This window comes from Aquila chrysaetos, chromosome 1, assembly GCF_900496995.4.
Source record: "Aquila chrysaetos chrysaetos chromosome 1, bAquChr1.4, whole genome shotgun sequence".
Classification (NCBI taxonomy): domain Eukaryota; kingdom Metazoa; phylum Chordata; class Aves; order Accipitriformes; family Accipitridae; genus Aquila; species Aquila chrysaetos.
Window position 1 is genome coordinate 35032599 of NC_044004.1, and position 19434 is coordinate 35052032.

Consider the following 19434-nt stretch of genomic DNA (forward strand, 5'->3'; position numbering starts at 1 on the left):
GATTGTTCATGCAGTGGCCCTTGGGCCAGTCCGGGCAGGACAAGATGTTAAAAATGTGCTCTACACTGCAGCCGGGGAGAATAGCCCTACCTGGAGTCTCTGGCAGAAAGCACCAAGGCTGACCCCTGGGGTTTTGGAGTTGGAGATACAGAGGATCTGAGGCCTCCTTGTCACGTCCCAATTTCTCAGGATGATGACTCAGGTTCATTGATTCCCAGGAGAGGATTAAGGTGAAATGACACCAGGGATCCTTTAACTCACAAACCTCAATTTTTATTTGCTCACAAGAATAGGCATGAAACTACGTCAGTAAACTGTGTAATATCCTAACCGTACATCACCAAACATATACCACAAGCCTTGCTTATTTGGGGTTCAGTTCAGGGAAGGAAAATAAGGAGAAAATAAGGAGATCCCTCCCATTGAGTCACGAGGTTCAGAGTGGACCTAAGGATCCAGTTCCGGAAGGTGCACACCGGGGGAGGAGCAAGCTAGTGGTGCTTTGTTGCCAGCTGGGCTTAAATGATGGCAACCAATCTTTAAAATTAAGGAACAGGATAGAAGATGGCTACAAGCATAACAATTTTTTTACGGCTTTCAGAAATTTTCCAAATACCCAAGGCACGCAAAGATTACACATTTGTTTCTTTTTTTCTGTATTAGTGCTAGCACTTCTGCCTCTGCTCTTCCTCTCAGTCTTCTCCTTCCTTTTTTGGTCATTCTCTTAAAATGTAAGAATTAATCACTTGCTAAGATATATAGGTCAGTTAAGATTTACAAGGAAGTTCTTCTAATTCTCTGCCATATGCCCAGGTAAATCTTTCTATTTACTCTGCAATTTTTAGAGGAAGTGTTTAGCAAGTCTGTAGCATACAAACAGGAAACATGTTATTAGGCAGACAGGAGTGTACTTTCATCAAAAGGATAATGGAAAGAAATTTTTCACTCATATTGTAACAAAGAACAAATATATTGTAACAAAGAACAAATATATTGTGTGCATTCATCCACTTTAAGTCTAATTTTTCAGTAATTGAAGTAGATCTCTGGATGTTACAGTAAGTCCAGAAGCCCTCTTAAGGAAATTAACCTTTGAATTTCAGTTCTGATGTGTTTTGCTGTCATATCTGGTGTGTGAAAGCAAGCAAGAAAATAAATCCAATTTTCTTATTTGTTGACAATTTCATTTTCATTTAGTTTCTTTGTGAGAGATTTAGTTTATGGTAGATGAGAAGTGCCTGAAAGTCAGGAAGACAAAAGTGCTGCAAGCAACTGCAGAAAGAATTTAATGTATGAATTAAATTAAATAAATATAGCTTTTAAAGATATATATTTGTATATATTTTACTGGGATGTGTCATAATGTAAAAGCTCGTGATATCTGCAAAAAAGTAAAACATTGAGCTATGCTAATATCTTTAACAGGTCTCCAGAAGAAAGGCTTTCATACTTCCCTGGGGAAAATAGCTTCATGAATGTAGGCTATCAATTAGACCTGTAGAGATTATACCTTTTAAAAAACTTCATGTCCCAAATCTAAAAAAAGATTGACAAACACTAATGAAATACATCATATTTCTATCACACAAGATAGCTCAGGTAGTTGTTGTTTCAAAGTTTGCTAAAACAACACTGATATCTGAGTTATGTATAATCCTGAGGTGGTCTATAAAAGCAATACAAGTGGGTAGCATCATTTTTCACAAATGACATGTCAATTCAGAACTTCAGATCCAATCTTTTTTTTTATCCCACTTCCCCCTTTTCCCTTTTCTGTTTTCCTTTTTATTTTTCCTTTTTCCATTTTCCTCCCTTCCCTCTTCCCTTCTGGCTTTCCTTTCCATTTTTCCTTTCCCCTTCCCTTCTCTTCACACATTCAACTCCTCATTACACCATAAATTGGCAAAGGTGAACATCTCCCTTTGTCTTGCAACTAAGATTAACACCCCCTACTGGCTTCTGCTGAATCTTTTGGCTACATTAAGTGTTAATTATTTGTGGGGCTTCTTTGTTTTGATTTCTTTGCTTTTCTTTCTTTTTTTCCCCTGGTTTGTTTTTTGGTTTTGTTTTGTGGGTTTTTTTTATCTGTAGAAGAGGTGCAGTGTTGTATCTGCACCACTACCAATTTTATTATTTCTCTCGTGTTTCATGTTATTTTCTGGTCTATTGTTAAAAAGAAAAAGGGATTGACCCTTGAAGAAGTAGAAAAATAGAAAACATCCATCAAAGAATTAGCTCTGGTGGATCTAGCACTGTAGCAGTAGGAATTGTTGTATAATGATGATGAAGTATTGAAAGACGGTCAGGTTTTTTTTCTCACCCTGAAGAATATTATGTAGGTGACCCCCAAGCCTTGAGACTGCAAAGACAACTCCTTGTCTTGCACAGTTGGTGTTATTGATGTACTTTTTCTTCTCTTGATGATCTGCAGTTTTGTCTTTCTTGCAGATTGTATTCGATTTTCTATTATAGATAAAATATAGTATACTATAATTATATAGTATAGAATAGTTGTACACTAACCAGGTCTTTAAAAATATAAATCACCTGATCTGAAAAATCTGTGATTTACAAAGAACTCTATTTACAAGAAGCACCACCAATTATATATGTAGCTTATTCCTATATTAAAACAGAGGCAGGGCAAACTAGTGACTATGCAAACTAAGTTAAAGAATCATTGCTATCAGACTGTGATGCCAAGGCTGGCCTGGAAGACCAAGTGGAATATGGAAACTAATGGCAGTTATTTGCATATATATTAATACTTTGCCTACTTGTTACTCTGCATTCTCTGAAAACTAAAGAAATCAAGGATAAGGGAAATTTGCCCAGAAGTCCCTATGTTCACATTTGTGTGTGTGATATTTTTCAGTCTAGTAAATGATCTTTTTAGAATGTATTATGTCATTCTCTTGTGTGTTTCTTCACTCAGACTTACCATTTGTAGAAAATACTTGACAAAGCTTCATTAAGTAGACTATTCAAGAATCAATTAACATGACAACTTTAAAAATAATTTGTGAAATGAAGCAGAAGCTTCCTTTTTGCCAGAAAAAGATGATCAATGCTACCAGTCAACTCACACTATATCCTATTCCTTGTGCTTTGCACTGACTGCCTCATCCCTCCTTCTATTCCATTTGTGCCATTGAAAGGTTCAGAGGTTATCTCAGTATTGTGATCTGGAACATTCAAAGAATGTACATGTGCATGCAGGAAACAGAATATTATTGACAGGTCAGGAGCATGCATGTGACCCTGCACTAGAGCTAGCATTCAGCATCCAGCTATGAGGAAAATAAACCAGAAAACCAGAGAATTCATATTACAGAAATTTAATGTTATAGTGTATTCTCACCATGTAGAAATGGACTGTTGCATGTTTGTATTGTTGTATGTGCATCTAGCGCTCGATCTTCAAATGATGGGTTTCAAGCTGATGTATCAGAGCCATCCATACTCCAGTGCCTAAGAGAAGGAAAAAATTGAAATTCTAATTCAGTACTGGGTAAACACTTCCGTGTGGCCTGACTCCAATATAAGCACTTCATTTTAATGATAATGGCCGCTCTGGTGTTCATTCTAAAATCCTTAAATGTACTTAACAACCTGTTTATGCTTGGAGTGTAGTGAGTTTATGGGGACAGCCAAATGAAACAGATAAGTGTATTATGTAAAACCGTATTCTGAAATGTTTATTCTAGCAGTTAGTATGCATCTGGATTAAATTTGTAGACCGTTATCCTCAGGTTTCATGCATTTTAAATAAAGCATATTTATTTTAATTTAGAAGCAGACAGTTATGTGGGAAATAGAAAGGTTTTGACAGCACAACTGTAAATTGAGCATTGTTTGAAAAAGTATAGTCCTCTTAAAATCATCATTAATATTTCATGCATCTGAATTTCTCTCACATGCAGGTTGTATGCTGTTTCAGCCATGGATCAGCAGTTGCAGCTATTAAAGCTCTATATACATTCGTATATTAAAATTTTGTTTAGCACAATGGCACCATTTTCCCCTTTATCCAACAAACCACTTTCTGTAATGAAATCAAGGAATCGGAGTCTGGCTTATCCTGAATGTGCTTGTGTGTAGCAGGGCATCTATTTATCTTTTTGTCACCATTAGTACTTCCAAAATATCTATCACCTTTCCATTTGAAAATGCTATTTTTAAATGGTTAGTCACTATTAAAGGCACTGTCAGTCTGATTTTTCTAGTTATGAAATCATTTTTACACAATTTATAATAATCTTTTGTAACCTCATGAAGGAAATTACTTTTCTCTGCAAATGCTTTCCCTATACAAGACACTTACTACATGTGGATTTCTATAGTAGATATGAGAACTAGGGTCCTCTTAATATCAGTTAAAATAAAAAAAAAAATAGCTAGACTTTTACCAAAAGAATTTTGTGAAGAGATGTAAGGACAGGGACTGGTCATATTTGTAATACTCTTTTCCTAGATTGAATTACTTTTTTGGAGGAAAAGGAATTAAGTTTAATTAAATTAGCTTTCTGAGACATTTAGATTCAAGCAGGAGAATTTGGACTATATTTTATTGTCATGTCCGGAGTCAAGACTGAGCTGTACCTTTCAACATGAGCAGCAGATTGGTTAAAAACCAGGAACATTCATAGGTACAAAGAAACAAGTCTTCTTTTTTCTCACTTTTATCACATTCTGTCCACATCTTACTACCCCTATGATTTATATATGTGTCCAGATAGAATAAGTTAAAGTTAGCAGTGTTTTAAAGCTGAGTTAGAATATTATGCTGTTTAAACACCGTTATAAAATAAAACCACTAACCTTTTGTCGATCTAGCCTGTCCTGAAGCAAGTAGAAGGAATTTTATTGACTAGATTTTTTTTTCTAAAGGAAACAGATTTATGACCTTCCATAAGGGCTCTGAGAAATCTGAAGAAATTACAGATGCAGGTATGTTACCTGGGGCATATATATTTCCATGGTAAATATCAACAGAAAAACAACCATATGAACTAAACAAGCAGTAAGTAGAAAGAAACATGAGAACACAACTTCTGCGTCACAACTTTTGTTTCCTTGTCACAAGAAAACTGTTTCAGGGCAGAACTAAAACTCTACCCAACACAGACTCTCTCTCTGAAGAATTCAGCTTGATTTTGTGGTACAGAAGCTGTGACTTTTACCCCTAAGGCACAAAACAGCTTTGAAACACAAGAGAAAATATGAATGCTTAAGGGGCAGAACAGCAAGTTCCCTTTCATTAAGAAACTGGCATGCATGTAATGTAAATCTCCTGTGGGTTTGCACACATCTTGTTCTCAATGGGGAAAAAGTGTGTAAGCTTCTTTGAATGAGGAAAAGAATCAGAAAATAGCATCTGAGGGCAATGTAACAGACATGGCTCATCGGCAGCCATGGTAAGTGACTAGACAGATTCAGAAATTTGTATCAGCCTGACTTTCCCTTCCAACTGTCAATATAGGACCGATCCTACTAACCACCCAATTCTACAATACTAAAAAAAAAAAAAAAAAAAAAGACTTACACTCCTATATATATAACTATAGCATTTATCTGCAAAAAATAAACCATAGATTTCAGTAAGGTTACTGTTGTTAAGATGAGGTAGCAGCTTGTGGGACTGAAGGTAACATGGACTGTCCCAAAGCTGAAAGCAAACACCAAGTCCCCTCAAAACAAAAATGCTTTATGCACTTGACCCTGAAGTAGATTTTTATTTCAATTTCAGGTGCATAAAAAAATTTCAATGGACAATTTTAGGAATTAGACTACAAATCAACGTCTAATCTTAAGGAAGATCATACAGTGGAATTTATGAGACTAAACCAACAAATATTCACAGTTTTGGTTTTTTTTTTTTTTAAGCCAAGAATTGCTATTTTGATAGTCTGATCTGCTTGAATAATTTAAACTCAGGTCTACTTTTTAAAAAACAACAAAAATTTCTTAAAACCCTATGGTTTTAGGGGAGAGCAGCTAAGCATAAAAGTTTCAAAAAGGTCTGGGAACCAAAGCTCTTTAATGTTCAGTGTTTTCCAAATGTCACAGATTTTAGAAAATGTTTTATGAACAACTCACAACATGAGTTCAAATTTAGTGAATCCTTTCCTCCATGAATAATTGCCTTGTTGTTTTCCAGGGACCTTGAATTACAAAACATGCTTGTCTACCCGGGGAAGTACATGTTATGCAAACAATGAAGAATAGCAAGAAAGAAAACTTTGTGTGCTGCTGTTGTTCTTTCCAGAAACATAAATAATCTCAGACTATTCACCAGTTACCTTAGAGATGAACTAGCCACTAAACCGTCAGGGAAATTAATTATCCTCTTGTAGGAAGAAAGCACTGGGGGAAAATGTACTACAGGATCTGCAGTGGTGAGACAAGTCTCCTACCTGCTACATTAAAAGAAAACAAAACCATTTTCTAGGTATTACTATGTTAGTATAGGATTGGATATTATCTTCATACAATAAGGCCAGGGGACAACTTCAGGTTTTACACAGGAGACATTTACTGTGACTTATTCATACCAACTAAGTGTAGTGGGACAATACCTACCACTCAATGACGGCTTCTTATGCAAACTAAAAGTAGAGTCCCAAAGAACAAAGGAACATCATGCTGGTCCAGAATATATTTGCCTGCCCTGATATTGAGAAAAACTAGCCTGAGGATGTGAGTCACAGAAGGAAAAAAATGAATTGGCAATTTACCAGTGACAAAGCAAGCAAAACACCAACAATGGAGAAACCAAGCCTGGTGGAAATTATTGACATGAATCAACCATTGCTCAGCAAGTACTTCTGTGACTTTAATCAAATGCTAGGAAATATAAAATTGGACTGGTCCAAAGTTATTTCTCTAGCCTAAATTTTCATGGAACTAACTTTGCATTCTCAAAGGTAGGGCACACCTGAGGCACAGAAGGCCTTAAGTCAAAATTGCAGATAAGTGTATTTGTGCAGCGATACAATAACAAAAAAGCTATTTTTAACTAGATTTTAGTACCATTGGAATTAATTAGGTTGATTAAACTATAATTAAAAAAATCAGCTTTCTATGATTTTTGCTGTTGTTCCTACAGAATGCTACAGTTCCTAAGAATTTTTCCTGCAATCCTTAATCTCTGTTTTGAATTACTGAGGGAAAACCCAGTGATTTAAATTAAGAAAACAGGGAGCCACCAGACTGACCTTTTCCTTCCACTGTAAAATGAATACACCCTTAAAAATCTCAAGTTGTTCACTGAGATAGGAGAAACACTTTGAAGAGTGTAATTGCTTGAGCCCTTGACTGCATTTGTAATTTCTTGCGTAAGCTTTTCAACCTTCATAAACTTTCAGGAGCAGAGCTGCAACTTCAGCACCTGGCAATGGTGCTGCCCTTAGACTTAGCAAAAATAGATGTTTACTTAGCACAACAGACCATGGGGGAGGCATCATACACCCCCACCCCCTTATTTTTGTGGTGCAAGAAGATATGGAGACTAGGTAATTTGAAAACAGACAGACATAGATAGCGGGGAGGTAGAAAGGATGTGTGGCCAAAGGGTTTCTTTAGCGCCTTGCTTTTCCTTAACAGCAGCAATTACTGCTATTCTCCTCATCTTCCCCAATCACAGCAGAGCCACAGTCTTATTCCACACCCGATATCCAGCTTGGCACTTAGCCCAACTTGGCTTTTCTGTCTGTAAGGCAGAAATCTGCATTCAGGGATAAGAGAAAGCAGGGTAATTTTCTGCATAGTATTGGGAAGGCATGTGGATTCAGGAAAGGGGCCTTGCACCTAGAGATCAGACCAACCTAGCAAGGGCGATGTAAGAAGCTTATTGTACCTTCATTCCCTCAAAATACAGACCTCTTCCAGCCCCTGGCTCAGTGTTCAAACCCCAATATTTCTTTCTCCCCCTCAATAAGCTTCAAGGTCTCATTGACTTCTCCCAGTCGCTCTCCCTGTATCCCCAAACTACCTGATTTCTCTGAGTCTGTCTAGAGGCACTCTCCCATCTCAGCTGCACTGTCCATCTCAGACCACTTACTTTCACAAAATTAATTTTTGCTATTCCATGGACACATCATTTTGTCTTGGCTTCTGGGATAATGGAATCCAAATTCGGTTACCCCTGAGAAGCTTGAGGCCCTCTCATGGTTAGAAAATACCAAATGCCAGACAGCATTTGGCAGTGAAATGGAAAACTTACCAAAATACAGCTAACTCAAAATGGGTAGGGATACCATGTGAGTGAAACTGGGATTCGTTACACAGGGAAAATAGGCGCTCTTCTTTGTCAGTATCAGAGCAGTTGAGCTTACCAGGGAAGAGTTTGTGAAAGTGAGCTGGAAGGCTGTGAGATGTGGTATCTTTGCCCAACGAAGCCAATTTTGTATAAAGTGGTATTAAACCTTAGTGACCATGGGTCAGACCATAAAACTTCATTTTAAACATGTTAGCTGCTTCTAAATATAAGACTATCTGCACCTCTTTGGAGACCTGTTTCAAAGCTCCATAAAATAAACCAAATGCACACTGAGCTTGATGAGCTCTTGATATCCTACTATCTTTACTATTGTTAATGACTTTGATAACACTAAGTAGTAGTGGTAGTCATATACGAACTCTTCTTAATACACCTACCTAAGCTTCATAAAACAGTCACTATCTCCATTTTATGTCAGAGAAAACTGAGGCACAAAAGCTGAATCTCAGCCAGAAGATTCATGTTATGGAAATGGTCTGTCAAGTTCAGAGTTTTAAGTTCAAAACATTGGACTAGTATGCAAGCAACATGTCTACACACAGTTGTGTTCAAGTAGCTGAGCCAAGATACAGCAAATAGGAACTGACAGTCTGACTGAAAGCTAAGCTAATATCAACCCTACGCAGATAAGTTTCTCTGAAGTTCTGTAAGTAAACTCTCTTGGATTTTCTTATTTGCCTATATTATTGAATAAGTGTTCTAAATGTTCTGAATACATGTGCTATATGTTCTAGAAACATCTCTTTTTTTTTCTTAGACCACCATAAAAAGTCAAGGATGTGGTCTTGAACCTAAGGGATGATTTTGCCTATTCAATGTGAACATGAAGTAAGCCAGTTTCTTTGTTGTTTTAGTTTTTCAGAAAATATAATAAAATAAGAATCTAGTGTTCCAAATAAAACACTGTAAAACAAACTTTAATCTCTGAGTCATTGGAATACATTGTTTACAGTTCAGAACACAGAGAAAATCCTGAAGTGACCATCCATCATTGCTCTGACTTGCTGGAGGAGATAGAAATAAAATGAAAAAGCAGTCTATGATATTCTATTAATTGCAACTCCAAGATGGTCTTACCACAGTCAAAATAAGGCTAGTCTGATGGAATTTATAGATAGGTAATATTGAAAACATATTTCAAGCCTCATTTTATGTCAAGGTACAAAAATCAGATTTCAGATCAATGGTGTAATAAAATAGTACAAAGTAGCTGATGAAAGCTAACTTGGTTCCAACACAAGAATTCATCATGATAAACATATCTCTCATTTCTACATCTGTCATCCATTTTTAAAACCAATAAATCATTTAAATATGGATTTAACTGTTCCTACAAGTCATTACAGCGTTATGTGCTGCACTGAAGGAGAACTTTAACAATAATGCACTTTTCTAAATACAGAATTATAAAAAATGGATTAGAAGGTTAAGTTATGCTCACATAATTATGTGCACAAACACAACTGACAGCAAAACAACTGGTCTTTTTCTGGCTGGCATCTCTATGTTCCACAGCCTTGAAGTCACCTAATACACCCTGTGGTTTTATAGGAATGGGTGAATGATTCAGATTAAAACCTGCCCAGGTAAGCAAAATGCTGGAATCTGAGGGCAGAACGTAGATATCTGTGAGCTGGATCAGACTGCAACTCGAACACTGAGGGCAAGACTGAGACTTGTTGCATCCTAAGCACAGTTTGAGCCCTGTGAGGCATGGCAGGAATGTCGCCTGCATGGCCCTTAATGAGAGCCAACAAACACCCAGTGGAAAGGGCTTAAAGACCCTGCCAAACCCCCCATGTGAAAACACCCCACGACTGTTGGACTGATCTGCTGATTTTTTTCTTCTCCTTGTGATAAAAGGCTTGGAGGAGGGAGAAAGGGCTCTGGAGGAAAGGAAAAAGAGGAGGGCAGGGGAGTGATGTTAAAAGGCTCATATCATTTTCATCCTTGATCACAATTGAAGGAAAGCCAGGCAGAGTGAGAAGGATCGCAAGTCCCAGCAAACTTAATCAGATTCTGATTTCATTACTAAGCTTAGCACAGCTTTGATAACAGAGATGATTAGAGAGTCAGTGGTAAACTCACTTTATGGATCTTTACTTCAGAATTTCAATTCATTTTCTCTAGTAAATGTTAGCCTTTTGTTTTATTATATGTATTTCTAAGAGAAGCTCCTTAGAAGTTCTCCAAATCCTCATTCAGAATTACACTAACTCTTAAAAATGTTGTGACAGTGAGTATAAAAGTGGAAACACTTTTCAGTGCTTTAATATAAATATTTAATAATTTGGCAATACACTAGCTGTATTTAATTTATTTTTAATTTTGAAATGACTGCATTTTTAACAGTTAAACATGCTATTCTTACATTGGAATCATGAAGTCAGTCTAAGCATTGTAAACAACACTGTAGACAGTATTCATCACTGTAAGAGCTAGTGGAAAAAATCCTACAATCTCTCTAGTTGTTATAATAATGATGTTGGTTTCCTGTTCACTACAAGGGTAATTAATGAAGAATTTGGCTGAACTGCACATACCAGGCGGCTAAGGTAATACTTTATGTACACATTTCACTACAGCATAACACACAGTACAGGGCTTGTTTTCTTATTTCTTACTTTGAAAATCAATCAGGTCACTAAGCAACGGAAATATTGAGCTATAACTATTAGTACTTTGCTGAAGCCATGTGTAATTTCATTAATTCTTCTGCTAGTGCTGTCCGTCTAAGATAGTGAAAATTTCATTACTGTCTCTGAATACATTTCATGCATAACAAATGAACAATCAATTAAACATGTTTTTTTCTTACTCTTTTTGTCCCAATTGTCTCTAAACTTTATTAATGTTCTACATGACATTCCCTCTTCCTTTGAGATTTTAAGTGATCATTGATCTTTTAATAAAATTCACCTTTTCCTGGCCTAGAACAAGCTGACAAATTAAAAAAGCAAATACTATCAGTTATTCACATGGTATTTTGTATGACTTCAGGCTTTGTGATATGCTTAGAGATTTAGGAATGAAAGAATCTGGATTTTGTTTCGTTTCTCATATCTGGTTGCACACTTATCAAAAGCATCTATTTAAAATGTTAAGACCGACTATACTAGAAACAAACCTTCAAAAGGGAGACTAGCAAAAACTTTGGCTGACTCAGGTCAAGAGCTAATATGAGTGACTTTGGGTCTTTCTTTTTATATGAGCTCATAGGTGATTTTCACCTCATGTAATCCACTTCCATTTCCGTTGTGCAGCAGCAAGGCTTCTCCTTACCCACACTCCCCTCTTGTCACAGCAAGCAGCTCCAGCTGTAAAGGAGGACTCCAAGAAGTACATTCTTTCTTTGCACACCTGCAGATTGCTTGGTATGGTTAACAAATACTTCACACTTCACCCTTCTACATTGAAATACCAGATACAGTAAAACGCTGAGATTGGCTAATCTGGAAATCGAGACTCTCCACTTCAACAGCCTAATAGTCACTGTAATATCATTCATATATTTATAAGGAGACTGAAAAAAGTGGAATGTCATACAGAGATAGGCAGAATCCTGTTCAGTATTCTGAACATCTTCAGGTTTTTTTCTTTAAAAGTACACTACTAATAAGCAAAGCTGCCAATTAGTTTCAGTATCTGGCACCAGCATGGATTTACAACAAACTAACCAAACTTCAAAAGCATTCACCCACAGGATCTAATCAACCATCTTCTCAGAGACAGCAGAGAAACAAGGATGTACTAAAGGAAGCAATGTCCACTTACAATGGACTTACAGACTACTAATACTTAGAAACACATCAATTATTTCAAAATACATCTGCTGGTGGCCTGAACAAATCAAATACATGCAATGCGGATGAGCCCGAACAGACTGTCTACCAGCAGAATTCACTTGAAGTATTGAAATAATAACTAAGGCTGCATAATGTTTGAGTTCAATCATGCATATACATTTGCAGTACAACCGATATAAAATATGTGCATCTAGAAGAGAAAGACAGACATGAGCAAATCTTCTCAATGCAAAACATCATTAAGCTCTTTCCATGTGACTTTGTAGCATATCTGATGTATATTCTGGTCCAAGTTGCCTGGGCTGTAAAACCCTGGTCTTCATGAGCTACTTTCCATTATTGCCCGCACTCTCATACTGTTTAGGAAGGGTCAAATACAAAACATGCCTTGAACGAAAAAAAATTATGATGTCAGAGCAAGTGCTTCATTTCAGACCCCAGTTAAATAGACAGGTTAAACACTATATCAAGCTTCTTCAATATCATAAAGCAAAGTTGCTTTTAAGGAGTTGTTGGTGATGAGATTACTCTGCAAATACATACATTCTGTCACTGTGCCCAAACTATCAGCTCATTTAATTTTCAACTCTTCTCAACTGTAAATGCACACATTTACAAGCACATCTAAGTGGTCTGTGAACTATCCGTCCCACATCAAGCAACACCACTTCACATAAAATTATTCCATTTACTTGTAATAGAGTACACATCTTGCCCAGCCATGGTGGAAATCCCTCTTTCTTTTTCTTATTTCCCTTTCCAAAATCTCACTTCTCCACTATCTGGGAGGAAGGTTTTGCCCAGGGTGAATGGAGCAGCTGCTGCCCAGCAAAGTAGGAAAGTTGAGACAATGTTTGGCAGAAGCACCCTGCTCCTCTCTGCTACCCAGCAAAGGCAGCAGAGGCTCCTCTGCTAGGCAGCAAGCATTCGTCATGCAGAAAGACTTTTTTCTGGGTGTAGATATGAGGGACACAGCATTGCAAGAGGCATTCAGAGGTCTGAAGTGATGTAGAGGTGGTAGAGGAGGTACTTCTGGAACTTTAGCCTACCTACTTCAGTCTGCCATTTGCTCAGATTCATTTGTTATTCTATAAAATAGCAGGTGCTGAATACCTTTTTATACCTGTACATCAAAATCATTATTGTGTTATGGTACCAGCCATATAATCTGTAAAACTTACAAAGAAGAAGAGTCATCTTTAGCCTTCAGACCAAAAGTTTCATGAGGGCTGTTGTGTCCCATGACTGCAATTGTCAAAAGGGTTGTGAATAATGCCACCATTGTTTCACTTCCCAGTGCTTTTTTTTAATGAAGGTAACCTAATTTTAGTTCATAATTCTTGTTCAGAAATTAAGTAGAGTTCTTTGTGAGCTGCTGCTAAGCTCAGTTTCCACCACCACTGTCACAGCCACTACTTTCTGAAAAGCTCTTTGAGTCACTGTTTAAAGAAAGAAAAGATAACATGTTTTTGTCCTGGTCTAATTTAAGATAACATGAAACACTTCCTTGCAATAGTAATTTACTATTTAAGGAAAAGAGGAATGGATAGTTTGTTTACCATATGTTACTTTTCTGCTGAAGCGAGGACCTGAAGAAAATGCTATCTATGTGAACACATTTCACATTTAAAGGAGAAGAGATGAAAAGTCCATTATGTTGGCCAAGTAAAATGGTAAAAGTGGCATACTGCAACAGGAGAAGCCTGACAGCCAACAGCCCTGCACTGCTCTGTCTGTTCCATATTGGTTAAAACATAGAGCTGGTGGATGGTATCAGGGAAAAGGAAGATCAGCTGCCTAGGTGATAGAAAGGGTAACAATTCCCCATCACAAGAAAATTAAGAGAACTAAGGAAATTTTGTTGTTCAGATCTGTGAATAGCGGAAAGGGAGGTTTCGAACATTTAAGCAGAAAGCTTGATGAAGTTAAAGAGGTAAACTATTCCTTACATGTTCAAAATTCCCACTGACTTTGATGAGAACTTCGAGTGAGCAAGGGATGCAAGCTAAGACATGAATTTACATGCTTAGGGTAAACACAAGGGAGTGGGATATCTCCTGTTCTTTGCAACACAAAGCAGCCAGTGAGTCTCAGATCCTTTATTTGCAGTGAGCCTCCTCCCTATCATTAAGATAAGAATCAACTTACTCTAAAAGAAGGGTCTGGCCATTGTTGCATTTCCCCAGTCTCAGACCACCACCAGTTTGCCCCAGTGAGGAAGGACACCACTACATCTATATCTGGTCCAATTCATTTGTAATATGTGGTGAAATGAGTGCAATATTCAATGAGAAATATAACTTCTTATGACTCCTTTTTCTTCTATATCATTTTGCAGCTTCGTTGTGTGAATACAAAATTAAAGTTATGTACTCTAATATGCAATTTTAATCAATTGATAATCACTTTTATAAAATGTGTGGTTAACAAAGCTTTAACTGCATATATTATACCAATTCTAAAAAGCAGTACAAATTCACAGTATCTTTTAATTCTTTCAGCAGTGACTATTTTGGATGGGATAAAATGTCACATAAGGGGATAAACTAGTCACTCCTTTTTCCATCTAGATTCCCACCCCCAAAGGTACTTGAGGGCTGTTATTTTTGTTGTAGTCTACCAAGAATTAAATGGAAGATGTTCCAAACAGATCAAATGCAAATGATACAGTGGCATACTACAGGGAATTAAAATAGCTTTTTCCAGAGGGGAAAATTCCTATGTCTTCCATATTCGTACTGTGCCACTTGTTATAAACAGTATTCTGGGATCCACAGGCTAAAGGGACTGTAATTCCTTTGCACTCCCTAATCTTACTTTTAAACCCTTCGGCAGCAAATTTCTTGTACTATGTATTAAACACTACACTCACTAATGGGAAGATAAACATACCTATGTATTCATGGTGTTTGGGTTTTTTTTTTCCTTATGATGTGGAAGGGTTTTTTTGTTTACAGCTCTGCTGTCTATTTAAATTCTTCTGATGGTACAAATCCCTGGCTTTACCATGTTTCAACTCCAGTTGACTTAGTCTCAGCAGTATTTTTTCACACAGCTCACCTATTTCATCAGTCCAATTGAAAATATCTACCAGTTAGGTTTGCAGCCAATTTGCAAAGTTATCTACCAAACCTTTTCTGAAAGATTATCCTAAATTTGTTTAAACAGAGAAAATTAGTGTAGCTGTGTTAAGTGACATTATTTGTTCATTAGTAGTAATCTGCTAATTTATTAAGATAAACAAACCCTTTCCCCCTCTTTCAAAAGAAATTCTGTGCGGAGAAAGATTGAAGTTTTAAATGCAAAGAGTACATCTGAATAACAGAGGTACTGCGTGCTATTATGCGTATGTCTAAGATAAAAACAAATTGCATTTTATGAACAAGGTAAAGATCTAATAAAAAAGGTGTAAAGAAACGATTTTTGAAAGATTCTGATTGTAGACTTGTTGGCTGGGGCTTGGTTTGACATTACCCCAGTGCAGAGCAGCCTGAAGTGCGAATATTCTGCATGAGCCTCTGCAGGATTCCCACAAGTAATGTGAGAGGCAGTCAAAACTGCAAATCACAGAGGCAGCAGCTGGGCCAGTGGCATGTCACCTGTGTAAGCTAAAGCCTCCATGGAGCTGACTACTTCAGCCAGGGACTTTGTGCTACTTGGCTAATGCTGAATAAACTGGTGAAGGCCAAAAATGGTCCAGTAGCTATGCTTATTAATGTTTCCTGACACTTTCCATTATAAAAATGCTGATTTTAGTACTTTTCAATTTGCCAATTGGTAGACATTTGGGCTCAAATATTCCTTAGTGTCTGCTCAAAGGTGGTTAAAACGTGTTAGAATGTCTTTTTTGCCAAAACAATCCAGTCATTTCTGAGAATGAAGCAAGAAGTATGTTTTTTCACTCATGATAATAAATCAAAAAGGAGGGTGGAGGGAAGAAGATGATAAGGGAAGAAGTTATTTAAATAGTTAATATAATTTGAAGCTGCAGACTGATATTTGGCAGCTGGGGATAACAATGTGGGATGAAAATTGAAATCTGGCTTTTGTTGCTACTGTAAATTATAAGGTTTTGGAGAAAAAAACATTCAGGCTCAGTAGAGATTTCTTATGTCTTAAGCACAGAATATTTGTCAGGGAAAGAGTGAAGGGGTTCCACTTAGGGCTACATAAATTTTTCTTGTATGTGCAGCTCTGTGATATTTTAAAGCCAGAGGAACAAGAAGCAAAAGTAAGCAGAATCTGCTGAGCCCAGTAGCATGAACACCTATTTCAGCCATGTAAGGACAAAGAACAGAGCTGCCGGGAATGGGTGCAGTGAGAAAGACTATCAAAGGGATCAGGCACTGGGAGACTGGGACTCTATAATGTAAAAAGAGGGTAAAAGGTGGGATTTGTATTGGGGAACGTATCAGAGGAATTTAAGGGATAAAGATTGTAATTGATATGATGGAAAAAATGGGGTTTAGATGAGAACCCAAGGCTTTGGAAAACAATAATATCAGCAAGTAAAGTCTCTGAGGAATTGGCAGGACAATCTGTGACACTAAAAAACATACTGTCTCCTTGAACTTGGAAAGGATCCCAGCACTCCTGAACTTCTCCATTACTATATTAGCTCAAGTTATTGGTAGTCTATATAACAATTCAGTATTTCCATCCATAGATATCAGTATTATTAATAAATGTGTGGGAGAGTTTCCTGGTGGCATATTGTTATTAGTCACGTTATAAATCCAAATTTAGTAATACTTGAGTAAAAATTTCTTGAGCAACTTTTTAATTGTGCAATCCCTATGGGCATACACTAAGAAAAAAAAAAAAAATTGCATAATAGAATGCTGTTTTTCCTTCAGAAAGCATATCTCATTCAGTACCTGAGATGGGATGCTTCTGGGACTGAAACAAAGTTGTGCAGTACAGATGATTGCTGTGGCTTGGATTCCCCATTTGTAGGAGAAATTGGAGTATGTACAGTGGTTGAAGCAAAGACTGTAGGGGGGTAAGGAAAAGAATGTTTTAATGATTAATTCAGTCAATGCCACCTTGGAGAACAGAGTAAACCTCTGCTAACTTTTCACAGGTGGCCACAAGCTATGTGTTTCCCAGTTTCCCATTGCCTGACTTGAGACTGTGGCCTGCATTGCAGAAGTACTTTTGAACTCCCTCGGTGGCAGCTGGAGGTAACAGAAGGTATTTGAATATAGCAGGAGCTGTACAATGCCAGTTTTTGTAAAAAATGCAGCTTGTTTGTCTTAAACAAGGACAATTGAAACCTCAAGCTTTAAAGGAAACTTTCAGTCCATCAGTCCTTTTCCTGTTTGTGCTGGGCCCTGACAGGTTATTGGAGTAACATAATTTATATCTGTACAGGACCCACAAGTCAATTTTATAGTCTGTAGGTTTTCTATAATATGGTTACCACAACAAACAACAAATAAAGTGGCTAAGATATATCCAGTTTTCTTCTTTCATCTTCTTCCTAGAAGGGGAAATGTCTGAGGTGTTTTATTTTGAATTTTTAAACATGACTGAATGTTCATGTGTGTGGTTATTTGCTTTAGAGAAGACAAGATGGAAGAGCAGAAAGTGGGGAGCTAGAGGTGATTTTGCATTCTTCGGGGTGTGCACAGTCTTACACTGAGCTTAGGACATGCCTGTCCCCAGTCCAAAGAAGTTTTTGTTCTCTACAGAGAATGGTCTTAAACTGAAGCGGCAATATTTCGCGTCTTGTGCATATCTTCACCTAGAATTTCATGGTGTATTTTATAGGTACAGTATGTATGGTGGTGTGCATGAAGTCCTGATCTCCCTTCTCCCCTTTCTCCTCTGGCTGGACTGCCATAGATCTTACAGCCGATATGGCCATGTTTCTTTCCCACGTAAATTTGAGCACTGCAGAGGGAAGGAGATTTAGCTTGATGCTGAAAAGAAATTAGACTTACCTTAGCAATCTACTCTCCTGAAGCGATGCACTGCAAGGGTCTATAAATTTGAAAGTCCCAAATGCTAAAGACTTTGAGGCCACATACACGGCATTAATGCAGTTCAGCTGGAACAGATACGAGATGATTATTCCAGGACAGGGAAAATACTAAACTATGTGATCTTGAGTTATATTCTGCAGGACACTTAAAAAAAAAAAAAAAAAAAAAAAAAAAAATGAAGAAGAAATTCAGACAAAGTAAAAAAGATCAATGGATAACTCTGGAAGCTGGTGCTAGAAGGACAGTTTAGACAAGTTTGTCATTTGGAAAATATTCTCTTGGTGGATTTTTTTTTCTGTTGGTATAAACTTTCTTCAGTTATGGCCAACATAAGTGATAACAGAATTGTAAGACTAAAAAGCATTGAGAATCTCGCAGTAACTCATTTTAATATCCATCATTTGTTTTGATAGAGTTTTAATAAAGCTACAAGACAAAAAAAAATGGATAAAGTAAATGAGAATGCAAACAATGGATAAAGGAATGCTGGAGACTAAAGAAAACTAAGAAGAGAAAAATATTTTTCACATCTAAAAAAGCCCCAGCAAAACAGTTGCCAAGTAATTAATTGTGATCCCTAGAAATGAAAGCAGTTGTCAAATAGTTAAAAGTTAAATTAAATCTTTTGCAACTAAATTATTGGATATGTCTACCAACAAGAGAAATGTTTAAATTCCAGCATAAGAAATGCAGACGTGAGGAAACTTACAATATTGATGTAGAGTGTCAAGCTGGGTAGCAAAAGGATAATGAGAATACAGAGAAGAAGAAAACACAAGAGGCCCATAAGCTCTGAAGAGCAGGCATTTTTTTTTTTCACATAGAAATAAAGAATAAGTCTGTGAGAGTAACGCTGCACCTTTAGAATGTGATAACTTTAAAGATGTAAGCAGGAATAGCATACATGAATTGTCACTTTGATCTTTTAAAAAGATGGGAAAAGTATCACATGTATTGGAAAGGAAAGGGGAAAACAGTGAATGGGTTCCACTATGGAATCGCAACCTCGTATTTGAATACAGAAAGACATCTGGAAATACTACCAGGAACTCTGTCACTAGGAGTGACTTTAACTTCCCGGATACTTACTGGAGAACAAATGCTAAAAAGAAATTAAGGCTTATATGGTTTTGGACTCAGTAACCAACAATTTTATATACCAGATAGAATCATACTTTGTTATTGCAGACTATGTTTATTTGACTTTGGTAAGTAGCAAGCATGTTGCATAAAAACGAGCTGTAGAAAATAATCTTGGAAAGAATTGTCACGAGATAATTCACTTAAATTAAATAGATGGAAAACCAACAAACTAGTCTTTAAAGCTTCTAATTCAAAATGAAGACTTCAATAAAATAAT

General features: G+C 36.9%; 1 long non-coding RNA gene across 1 annotated transcript in view; it reads right to left on the reverse strand.

Moving 5' to 3' along the window:
* Positions 1-3339: 3339 nt before the first annotated feature.
* The window catches only part of LOC115345251, a 38562-nt gene continuing 22467 nt past the window's right edge, over positions 3340-19434 (reverse strand). Inside the window, exon 3 of the long non-coding RNA XR_003924777.1 lies at positions 3340-3471. This is a non-coding gene — a long non-coding RNA (uncharacterized LOC115345251). The remainder of the gene's footprint in view (positions 3472-19434) is intronic.